Genomic DNA, 13343 nt, shown 5'->3' on the forward strand with positions numbered 1-13343 from the left:
ACCAGCTTCCTCCTTCGCGCTATTCAGAGCGAATTCGACGAATGCGATGCAACAAACGTTTCAAAAGGTCAAGATAGAAAATTGCATTGATGGTTTGGCCCATTGGTACGAACTTATAGTGGACAATTCCCTTGGAATCATAAAAACAAATGAGCATCGACTTGATTTGCGAGTTCTTCAAACGCGATTTTTAGGGTGGTGGCTCGTCTGGGGCCTTCCATTTGGCACTTTGACGCTTAGTGCTGAGTTTAAGGTTCATGTTGGGAACACCACATTTCACCAACAGTTCAAATGTTGTAAAGGAAGTCCTCGTCTTTTCTCGCCTTTTCAATGAGGGCTTTCGAGTGTTGAATTTTGAGCAATTTTTGGTCCTCATTTAGCTTGTGCGGAATGAAACGTGCACAGACCTTTCGTAAGCCCAAACGATCAGTTAAAATGTGATAAATCGATGTTTTGGAGATATCCCACTCCGATTCCAAGAATTTCAATCATGATTTCGGTTCAGTTTTGATAAATTTACGAATAACTTCGATGGAGTTTTCGGTGATTACTGATTTTAGGCGGCCCGGCGCGTATGTTCATTGTCATTTATGTCCTCACAACCACCTCTGAAACTTGTAACCCTTCATGAGTGGCACGAGATAGAAAATCATCGCCATAAACCTTTTTCATCAATTCAAATGTTTCGGTAAACATTTTACCGATTTTGAAACAAAATTTGATATTAGCTCTTTGTTCGAAATTCGATTTTGTACCGATGACACAAACATACTGACACTTTAGACGCAATAACTTCGCTTCCACTGAACCTAACGCCTCCAAGCTTTCACTGGAAGTCCGCTAAGGATGTAAATTCCAACGCACTAACTCATTTTTATGATGCCAGTTTTGTTTATTTTGGACTTCACCTTGAGTTTCTCAGTGTAGCAAATCATTTGCACTTATTGCGAATGGTTGGCCAAAACCGTTGGTGCTGCCTGTCATTAACATTGAGATTGAGGAGCTTTGGTGTGGTGGCATCTAATGCAACCACGTCAACGGATTTCCATTAATTGCTCACACAGCGAGTGCAATTGTTGGTGCTGCTGTTGTTGTTGATTGTTTGATTGTTTGTTACACATACACAGTCACACTTGAATATTTGAAGTCATTGTACGAGTTAGTAAAGTTTGACATTTTCTAATTGTGGTGGCTTAGATTTTAATTTGAAATAAAATCATACAATGATTTTGCTACTATCGATTTAATGCGAGGACCATTTGGCCAATCAATCTAACTCGAAGAGAATTTGGTAAATATTTATTACTCCATATTAACGAGCAACAAATTTGAGACGACTTTCCACTAAGACAATGTAAAATGACTTCGAGTTTGAGGATCTTTAAACCTTCAAGTGTTTGTGTAATGAAATGAAACGAAATATTATTGGTGAATGTTAGCTTGGCGACAAAAATAGCACCCAGATCTTTAGTTTCGCAATTACAATTTCAGCTATGGTATGCAAGTATAATAAAGTTCTAGTTTGAAGTTGGTAGAAAATCCAGTTGATGCCTGATAATTTTTTCCTTAATACTGGGAATAAGTTCCCGTCGTTTCTTAGCCAAAGTTACGAATTATTTAAATATTATGTGAAGCATGTGCCATTGGTAGCTTCAACCTTACTCCATCTTTCAGGCCACAGACGGATTCCTCTGACGAAAAATTCGAGTTCTTTTGACTTTATCCATTCATTGAACCAGTTTGCGATGCTCTCGTAGGAAGTGAGCCGCTCTCTAATAAGGGCTGGCTGCATTGATCGGAACAGATCCGAACAGATAATCCGAAGGTGCATTGTCTGGGGAATACGGCGGGTGGGGCAAGATTTCCCAAATCAGTCCCTCTAAAAATTTCTGGACCGATTTAGCAATGTGTGGTCTGGCGTTGTCATGCAGCAAAATCAGTTTGCCATGTTTACCGTACCAATCCGGCCGCTTTTCTTTGAGAGCTCGATTCAAACGCATTAGCTGCAGTCGGCAATGATCTCCAGTACTGGTTTCAGATGGTTTAAGGAGTTCATAATAGATGGCATCCTTCTGATTCCACCAGATGCCCAACATAACCTTTGAAACATTAATATTTTTTTCGCTAACGATGGACCTGGTTCACTTGGCAGACTCCAACATTTTCGACGCTTGGGATTATCGTGATGTATCAATTTTTCATTGCCAGTAACGATGCAATACAGAAAACCTCACTAAACGTCTCTCGATATCCCTCTCCTTCAATTGATGTGGCACCCACTTACCTACCTCGGCCACTTTGTTGCATGAAATTCAGGTCGTTTGGGACCAACTTTGCAGCAAAGCAGCGCATACGCAAATCATTAATTACAATGCCCTGAACGGATCCATAAGCAATGTCTTTTGTCAGCACTCTGATATGGATGAAATTATGGCTATTGATTAATTTCACTTTCACTTTATCGCTGTTTTCATCAGTTATCGATGTCGAGGGCCTGCCACTGCGTTCGTCACTCTCGATGGTTTGACGATCCCTTCGGAAATATTGATTGCACTTGGCTAAACGGTAAACGGCTACTTTCTTTCAAGTATCAATACTGAGAAATTTTTCCAAAAATGCTAAGGATTTCGCACCATTGAATCCAGCTACAAATTTAATACAAACCCATTGCTGCAAGTTCAAATCCATTTTTTTAAATGTAAAAAAAAAAAACGAAAACACGTAGATGTACTGCAGACAAGCAATGGTGGTAAAAGTTTGGCAAGAATATGTCCACTTAAGGGGACCGGTGGCCCATTAACTAGGTAGAGAGCGGTCCGCGCGCTCCTATACCTTAAACTTAAACTCATTTATCTCGAAACGACTTGGTTTTTGTATTTTAGATAAATAGAAGAGCCAAAATGGACAACACCGTCCAGGTCCAATTTTTCGGGAGGGTCAACATCAGCGCCATATTTAAAATTATTAAAATTAAAAAAAAAAAAAAGTTTTTTTTCATTTTTGTATGTAAAAGAAGTTAAATAAAAAGTCTAACAAATTTAAATACCGTTTTTCATTTTTTGTATTGTAAAAAAAAATTCTTCAAAATACCCTAAATTTTCGAGCTCTAGACCACCGGGACCCCTTAATAAAAAAATATAACTTAAATCAGTTGACTAGATCGTCAGCTGGTGGTTGTTCCGAGAGCTTTTTGATCAAGGTATCTCAATGGTATCTTCAAGTCGATAATGAATGAATGGTATAATAAATTTTTTTATATTTTAGAATTTTGTTTACTTCTTATTTTTGGTTTGCTAATTCTTATGTAGCGAATTGATGCAGAAGTTCATATTGATTTCTCATACGAGTTAAAATGAATGACATACTTACATATATACATATCTACATATAGACAAATGTAAGCCCATTTGTGTTGTCCATCTCGTTTATTGCTTCGCTTCAAATTGCACTCAGCAATTGGCCTAAAGAGTGCCACTGTTTTGCTTGTAGCTCTTTTTCTACTTATTTATGTTGGCATTTACTACCACTTTTCTTAAGTTTAAGATTGAAATTTCGATTGTTAACAGATTTTTCTCCTTTACTGCAGTTATTGGCCAGCTGCGTTGACCACACTTCTCCGACCCTCTCTCACTTTCGTGCCAAATCTTTTGAGGCGCTTTTCCGTATATGAATAAAATCTTTTAGAAAGCCACATTTGGATTTGGCAAATTGTAATTCACTCATGCAAATTGGTCACACATTGGCCTGGTAAACTCGTTTAATTACCAAATGCCTTACAATTAGTTTGGTGCAAATTTTGATGCAAAAGGAAATGAGTGCAGTTGCAGTGAATCTTTTCTGCCCAGGGGTTATTTCTTCGATATCCTTTTTAACATTTCGTTTTTTTATTATGGCCAATTGCAATCAAATTTCTAATGAGCAGCAACAACATAAGCCATTATTCCAATACGGCCAGTTGAGTCTTAACTAATTGCCAATATTTGGATGTATCGATAACAAATTCCGAATGCAATTTAAAGCTAAATCTTGTGGTTTCGTGTAGCTAACGGCGCACCAGTAGAAAGCTTAGCTAATTTGAAGTAAACTTTTTAACCGTAAGTAAAAATTAGGGTTGCTGGTATATATGTATGTAAAGAGTGCAAGAGTGCATCATTCTCCATACAAAAAAAAATCGCTACTGTTTTCCCCTCAGACTTATAAAGTGTTTTATATTTCAAGATTTCCGCCAAAGCATTTCGGAAAAATGTCAGAATTTGCGTGATTTGAAAATACCTCCAAAATCGAGTTAAAACAGAAATTAAAGGAAAAATATAAACAGAAATTGTATTGAAATCAATTACTTTTTTATTATAATCCCATGGTAAATACAGGGTCCGGCACTCGAAGTGTAACCAACTAAAAAGGCCATACATTTATTTTGGAAAAACACTTTTATTCAATTCAAAGTAAAAAATGTGTAAAAATAATACAAAATTAAGAATCAATTAACTTTTGTTCGATATGACCACCTTTTGTCTCACCTATGGCCTTGAGACGGTCCAGAAACGAATCGCAAGCTACACTTCGAATGCCAGACCCTGTATTTTTTGAATATGATATGTCGGTCGCGGGTACGAGTGACATCGTCGATTCAGCAGTTATCGCCCAGGGACCGAAGTCAATAGTCAGAATCAGTTCTCCACGATTCACGTTTGGTTCAGCGTTTATGTATTATTGATTTATTTACATAAAAAGCAATGGTCCAGTTTAGAACGCTGCAGAGCTGTAAAGTGTTTTGTCACAAGCCCGAACAGAAAACTTCCGAACTTTCTTCTAAAACTTGGTAGAAAAGACATTCGGTTGATGGTTAGTACTATTACAGGACGCAACCCATGGGCTTATGACTGCATATGGGGCATATGACCACCATTAAAATCATTGAGGATCTGATTTGCCAGTGTTGCTTTGAGGAGCAGGAAAGCACTGAGTATTTTGTCTGTGAGGTTCCTGCCTTTGCCAGAGCACGGCTACTAATTTTGGGTTCCGATCAAGGTGGATTTATTAAGGTGATAGCATTCACCAAGCTGAATTTTTCACCGAGGTACGGCTTATGCCAAAATGATATGCTTTGTTTGTATGTATTGGTATGTTTAAATTCGTATGTTTACACTCGCTTGCTGATTTTGACGTGATGGTTGGACTAAACGCAACATCAAATACATGTAGGGTTTTACTTATATGTGTTTGCTGTCACCTGTAATAAATTCGCTTTGGTTCCGATATTATGAGAATGAGTAAAATTCGTTTGCTCAAACTGGAAGGTATTTCCAGATTTCCGAAAGAATCGGAAAAATTCTCACAGGGTTTGCTAACTCTGTCTCTATACTATCCTATTGACTATCCTATCTCTTTCTCTCTGTCACTTCTCTTCTTTACTGCTTGACTATTGAAATTTTGATTTACATGATATTTGCTGTAGAATGAACTATATTAAAAAAAAAATTGAAAAAATTGAAATTGAACTTTACTGTAATTTGCTCTCTACAAATACTTCATTATTTACTCCTCTGAATGCCCTTAAAAAATATTTCATTGCATGAATAAACATCTTAGTTAAATTCCCACATTTTTGCAAACTGGTTAACTCGATCGTGAACTCTCGGTTAGCTGATGGCATACAAGTGAAACAAAAAAAAAAACACAAATACGAAACAGCTGTGCATACGAAACAAATACAAGTACATATACCGTTCTACAAATCAGACCATTTTACGACTGCTAGACGCGAGTTTATCATGAGATTCGTGAAATCTCACCGACTAGCGATGTTGTCAAAGAAACGTTTAAAAAGTCAATGAAACGGCATGCGAAGAGACAAAAACAAAAAAAAACAAAAACAAAAAACACTTAATGGAATACAACAATGCGTGAAGAGGAGATTTTTGGAGTTTAGCACTAAGACATGTATTCAAAGTCAACAAAACGCGTAAAACCTTTGATTTTGTTTTAATAAAAATTAAATTATATTCTCATAATCGCACGTTTGCCTATTAATTATGTAATTTACTGCATTTAAGTTCTAAACAATGTTAGTAGTTCATAACTCATATGAATATACACACATACATATGTACATATGCACATATGTATAAACAAGTATATCGACAACTTAAAATAACCAACTGCATCACTTTATTTGGTCGCAGTTGCTTTTTGTTTGGCGCTCTCATAACATTTTATAATCTGCTACTACACTCAAACATGCATACATACGTACATTCGTACATACATTTATATCTCTGCTGGTTAGTAGGTAAGCGCCCAAGAAAATGCTCTAAGAAAAAATGTCCAGAAAAGGCGATGGGAAACCAACACACAATTTGATTGCATTTATCGAATGTAAGACTCGAGGGGACGAGATTAGGTTACCAAAGGCGGACAGTTACTAGTTGCATTGCATTGATACGCATAAACATATAAATTTATGTACTCTACTCTACTCTTTTGTTTACTTTATTTCACCTTTTAATAGTACGGTTACGTACACTCATACATACATACACATGCACTTGTATGGGCATGCCATCAAAAGCCGGTTAATACTTTCGATAAAAGGGTTAGATAATTTTATGAGTTCGCTGCTGCCGTGTATAGATACATACATACATATGCACTCATAGCGCTGTAATCAAATGGAAAGGTGATTTTATTTATAAATTTTACAGTCACTACTTATTCCTTTAAATCTATTTTGTTTCCTTCAAAGTAATTCCGCTCTGACCAAATACAGTTGAGCCGACGTTTTCCAAATTCTCCAAACTGTTGTCAATTTCGATTACCGAAAAGAGCTGCAGTTAAAGCAGCGGTGTCTCTAGATTGTTGCTGTTGTTATTCTTTTAATTGGAAATTCTCTGCCGCTGTGGTATTCCCTGGATAGAAGTTTGAGAGAATAGAGAAAGGTGTGCATATCGCGGTACCGCTACTCGCTGCTCTCAGTGAAATTGGCAGAACCAACTGTTGAGCTGCCGAAATTGGAGAATTTTATTTAAATTTTTTTGTTTACAAACATATTTTTCAATCTACTCTCTTCCTTGTTTGAACAGGGTTATTCTATGATAGAAAATGACCATTTAGGTAATTTCTGATTAATTTGGTTATACAACAAAATGTTCAAAACTTTACCGTTTTCTAGATATTAGATTTTAAATATTTAAACATTTTTTTTTTGCATGTACGTCCACTTTTACATATGGACCCTTTTTTAAAGGGGGAAACCGGTTTAGGAGGCCACAATTTTGGTGTTTTTCTAGAATTTTTTGAACAAAGAAGGAATAATCAGAAATTGTTTAAGTTTAGAGGATATTTTTTTTATATTTTTAGGTATACTTTTAAATTTTTTGAAGCTATTTCCGCGGGAGGAGATAGTGTCGTTGGAGCGTGCTTTCCTTGGACGATCGCCATCCGAGTTTGCTGGTGGGAATTCCTGAAGTTGCAATTTTTCTCTACAATCAACAGCAATTTTTTTTTTATTAACAACATATTTCCTAAGAATATGAACCTATTTGTGGTAAAAAAATATTGAAAATTGCATGCTTTTGAGGCGCTTGAACTCAAAGTAGTTTTTTTATACCATCTATATTGCTTAAAAACCCATATTTTAAATAATAATATAATCCCAGAATTAGGTTCATATAGATTATAATTGAATAAAGAAAAAATCCCGAAAAATTTTGAAAGATTGGTCGATAACTTTTTAAGCTATTATTCCACCCAGTTGAAAAAAGTAGTTTCGAGAAAAACGTCATTCTAACTAACGCGCCGCTACCGGTGCGAAACCGACGGGCAGTCACTTAAGTGCTCATAGAATCGGGAATAATGCGAATTTCGGTTTATAATTTTTACCACATATTCTTGAGTAGTTATACTAACGATTTATGCAGTAAAAAAAATCGGCTTTTTGATCGAGCTAAACCGGCTTCCCCCCTTAAATATTTCTTCAAGTGTCGTATATTTTTCTGGTTTTATTTCAAGTTTATGTCAATTAATGAAAATCATGTAAAGAAATTTAATCAAACCTTGATAGTCAAAAATGGTTGCTTAATAAAGTTTTGAATTCACGATTTTTCACTAACTATTCCCTACTTCACCTCATAGAACATTTTTTTTTAGTATGGAAGATACCTTCCTATCTCGATGTCAAAAGTTCCAATTATACACTACAAGTGGCATTAGAATTACAAAACTTCAAAAAGAAGAAAAACCATCTACAGCCATCCAGCGCTGGAGAACTGCCTCATGCACACAAAGGAATCTCAAGTGCCTAGCCGTTAAACTCGGACCTTTGCAAAGAAAGTGTTCAACTGTCTCTTTCTCTGCAGGATCCCCAGAACTTCTGAAATGGGGGTTGGGCGGAAGTTCATACTTCTCTGCATGAGCTCCGATTACCCTGTGACCGGTGCGCACCGCTAAGAGTTTGGAAATTGAACGAGGGGTATCCCCAGCACTTTAAACATGTATATGAAAATTATTCTGCGAATTATTTTTCAAATTAGTTTGCCTTTTTTTGTTTACAAAAATTTGCCACTTTGACACTCTCTTATCTATATTTACGCCACGGCAAATTTAAGCTAACTTTTCCTCTTCAATCTGCGTAAAACTGCAGTTTGTGTGTATTTAACATAATTCACGAAATCGGGAACGATTACTCAACATGTCAATGATTTGTTTTTGTATTTTCTATTAAATTATAAAATTGAAGAGTCGAGCCCGATTTTCTTACCATTTCCAATATACGTAAAATATTCAGCATCTTAAGTCAAGTTAAATGTTAACAAATCGCTTTACATCGAAGCATACGATAGACCTCAAGGTACGTAGTGACTGGTGGGTTACCTTAAGGCTCTATCCTGGTTCGTACGCTATCGAACGCAGTGTGATGACATCCTAAAATTGGATTTTCCTGTCAACGCAGTGCTAGTAGGATATGCAGACGACATTGCCGTGGTTGTAATAGGGCGGTACCTCATTGATCTTATTGAACTCACCTGTAACGATCCAGGATCCAGTGTTGACTTTATGATGCGAAACTCCAGCTAGCAGCGCAGAAAACAGAAGCAGTCCTACTGAGCAGACGGAGAAGGAGGGAGAACATAACCACCAACGTCAGGGGCCTAGACATTCAGTCAAAACCCGCGATACATCATCTCGGGGCCTTAATCGACTACTGCCGAATATAGGGGAGAACAAGGCGCCAGACGAGCAAGGGAGCAACGAAACTCAATACTTAATGAATGGCAACGAAGATGAGACTCATCCTCCACCGGCCCCTGGATACACGAGCTCATCCCGAACGTCGAGACATGGTAGCGACATAGATTTGGAGAAGTTGACTTTTAGCTGTCACAGTTGCTGGTTGGACATGTATGCTTTCAACATTATCTGCACAGATTTCAGTTGGCAGCTTCACCCGATTGTTCCAACTGCCCTGAGAAAAAGAAAACTAATCGCTATGCAGCTTTCCATATAAGAGGTTGGGTAAATTAATAAGTTAAGTTACGTAAATTTATGTCTACACAAATTGAGCTCAAATTGTATATTATCATTCTTAAGCTGAATATAAATAAGAGTGATGCCATTAACGAGAAACCGGCCGGAGTGGCAACTTACCAAATTTATATTTCGGAATAGCCAGAAGTCGCACGAAAATAACTTCGCTGAATACGGTGATTGTGAAACTAAATATTATAAATGGGTCGAGTGCGACATCATCGTCGTGCAAAAGAACAAGAGTTGTCTTACGACAAATTAGGCCGTTTTTGACAATGAATTTACGCAAATGACGCAACACAAAAAATATAATATTTTTTGTTAACTATTTGTTTGGGCGGACGGAACTCAATAATTGAAAGAAGCTTGAAACCTTGAAATTGGAGCAATTTTGAGGCGATTTTTTGGTCTGTACTTTCTTAAGCACCATATCCGCCTGATTCATCGGTTACTTATATATGTAATATATATCCAGAAATCATCTCTTTGCTGACCTTAACGATACGCTCTCGCGGCTCGCATGGCGGATATTTAAGTATCTCTTAATACACTATGGTTCACTTCACTACACTACTTCTTCATTCTGAAGCATATAAAGAATTTTATCTGGGTCATTTTTCATAACAAATTTCTGCAAAAAGGGAATTTTCACCAGAACGCCCCATCTCACAAGGCTATGGGAAAAATTTTTTGGCTAAAATCTTAGTAAATATCATCGGTATGGCACTGGTTCATTCTTTTTCTTTTCAAAAGCACAAATTACTACTTCGAGGCTAACGTTTTAAGTTGATGTAAGTGAATTCCGGAAAATGCGTGCGAAAAATATTTTGCTAATTGGACTATTCGATAGTATCAGTGTACAATTTCGAAAGAAGGTCACTTTGAAGACGATACAATAATATTAGGAATAGTAAATGTTTTGTGTCTTATTACCAAATCCCAGTACTTTAAGTTTTGAAAGAATAAACCTGGCTGATGGGAGCTAGAGAAATATTCAAAACACTTTCGAAATTATTGCATACCCATTTCCTTAATTATGTTGTGGAACTAATTTGTTAGGGGGTTCGAAAATATTTTCTTTTTAATAATTTCCCTATCGTTTCATTGTGAAGTCGTTATTTACTAATATAAATTTGTACACTCCGCAAACTCTTGAGTGAAGTGGCATTGCGTTTACCGGTAATCATTTTCGTAGCATCTCTTCCAAACTGGCGCTTCTTTAATCATGTAATTTGATTTCTTTCAGTGTTCCTCACGCACACTATATCATTTCTTACTTGGTTCTCTAGCATTGTTTGCTATCGGCCACCAGCTGCTGTGAGCTTCTATGCTGTTTCCCCCGCCATTTTTTACCTTAGCGCATTTGTTATCATTCCTTCCACCACATAAGCGATGTTGTGATTACTGTCGGTATTGTTTTGATGCTCTCACCAGCTGGCTGATAGTTGGTTGGCTGTATTCAAACAAAGCAAGAAATGAGCGTCGGAGAGTACCGACACAAGAGACGCCAACACAGTAGACGTTCGGTTATACGAACAATCAATAATATAAACATCCAAAGGTGGAATAAGAAAATTATAGATTTGTTTTGTAGGTGTTGTTCTAAAGACAACTATCTCTATAACGTGAACATTATTATTCAGTTTTTTTTTAGGTATTTTGAAGTAAGTCGGAACGACATGTAATATTTTGATTTTAAAACAGCGGAAGAAAAATATAATTCCTCTGCAAAAAGATGGGCATTTAAGGATATACAAACCTCTATGGCTAAATTACGAGGAAGGGTCAAAAAGAACGTGAAATATATTGGAAAAAGCCTAAAATTTCACATGAAATAGTTTTTGTTGTCGTTTTTTTCCTGTAATCCTAACTTACCTCTCCAATTTTTCATTAAGGGGTCCCGGTGGTCTAGAGCTCGAAAATTTAGGGTATTTTCAGGGGTTTTTTACAATAAAAAAATAAAAAACGATGTTTAAATTTTTTAGGCTTTTTATTTAACTTTTACATACAAAAATGAAAAATTTTTATTTTTGTTTATTTTAATAAGTTTAAAAATGCCGTGAAGTTGACCCTCCCGAATAACTTAACCTGGACGATGTTGTCCATTTTGGCTCTTCTATTTACCTGAAACACAAAAACCAAAAAAAAATATTAATCAGTATAATTGCCCCATACTAGAATAATAAAAAAAATTGACAAAATGGCGCGGTTTTGAATTTGACACTCTAAAAATCACGTTTTTTTCAGTTATTTAATTAAAAAAGTAGGACATAATTGACATATAATATAAGTTTGAGGTACAGGAGCACGCGGACCGCTCTCTGCATAGTTAATGGGCTGTAGAAGCTATAACATTGGGAATTTCCGCATGAAAATTTCACAGTATATTCTTAAGATACTATACTTTCGAAATATCAAAGAAAACAAAAAATCGATATTTTGAAATTTCTAGACCACCGGGTCCCCTCAAATTTATTTAAAGTACGTACCAATATATGATTTCATAGTCATCAATATTTTATTAAAAGTCTTGTTTTCTGAGATCCAAAGAAACTGTAGCATCTACTCAAGCGATACTGCACTTTTTATACCGCTGCACAGACTCCTGCTTTGACTTCAATCATTGTTGAAACTAGTTTATCTCAAAAGTGTGCATCTTCCAAAACAAGTTCTTCGAGTTTTTCATTCATATTTGATCCTAAAGCAACAATCAGCTAACATTTGCGCTGATCATTTTAAAATGACTCCCTATTTCAATTGAATAGGCTATAACATTAATAAATCTTTGTTTTTTCCTAGGTAAGAGTCTCTGTATCGATCGGCGATATTTTCCAAAAATAATAAATTCATAAATAAAATAAATATTTGTGTTGACTTACCTTGCTCAATGATACATCTTATCGCGGCTTCAAATTCAACATTCTCCATAGCTGAAGTTTTCATGATATCCCAAAAGTTCTCGGTCTGCCTTCATATGCCAGTAATCAATGCCACCATCTGGAGCATACATACAGACATATATCCATTATAGATGGTGCCAAAGTTTCATGACATTTGGTGTAATGGAAGCTGAGGCATTGCGTATAACTTCCGAACTATCAGTCGAGAAATGGATTTTGAAGAAAGATGAGCTAATATTAGTTTTTATTTAAAACTTGATAAAACGGCGTCAGATATGAGTCAAAAAGTTTAAGCTGAGGACTGTTTACCCAGTAATTTTAGTGGTTTAAATACACAATAAGCCAGAAGATGGATGTCGTGTTCCAGCGGTGTTATGAAATATTGTTTGTCACGAATTCGACGTGTTCGACGAGAATACCGTGACAATGGAAGTTGATACTTATTTCACGAGAATGCGGCGGCTCATATTTTAATTTGAATAATTGAATTTTTTACCAAAAATAGTATTCTATCATTCACTGCCCATCTTCGCCTGCTTTAGTTCTGTGTGATTTCTTTCTGTTTGAAAAATTAAATATCACCAACAAAGGAAAACGCTACGTATGCAGAAATTGAACACGTTGAGAACATTTAAAGATTGACTTTTTTAACTTTATCTTTGTTATGTAAGCCTTTGATGGACAATTTAATTTTATTTAAGGGGACAGATACCTGTAAACGGCCATATTTCCCTGATTTTCATTAAAATTATTTAAAATGAAGAATATAATATATTTGTTTCGAAATTGGCATACAGTTTATTTATACAATTAAATAATATAAAAAAATTTTGTTTTTATTTTAATCATTTAAAATGACGGATATATAACCTCAATTCTTCCAGGAAGGTCGTAGCGGGGTTTCTCAATCGGCGGGCA

The 13343-nt window shown here is 36.0% G+C and overlaps 1 protein-coding gene across 2 annotated transcripts in view; it reads left to right on the top strand.

Annotated features, from left to right (window-relative positions):
- LOC128857408 (F-BAR and double SH3 domains protein 2) overlaps window positions 1-13343 on the top strand; it is a 190568-nt gene that overhangs the window by 121391 nt on the left and 55834 nt on the right. The gene's annotated exons all lie outside the window — the stretch shown is intronic.

This window comes from Anastrepha ludens, chromosome 3, assembly GCF_028408465.1.
Source record: "Anastrepha ludens isolate Willacy chromosome 3, idAnaLude1.1, whole genome shotgun sequence".
Lineage (NCBI taxonomy): Eukaryota > Metazoa > Arthropoda > Insecta > Diptera > Tephritidae > Anastrepha > Anastrepha ludens.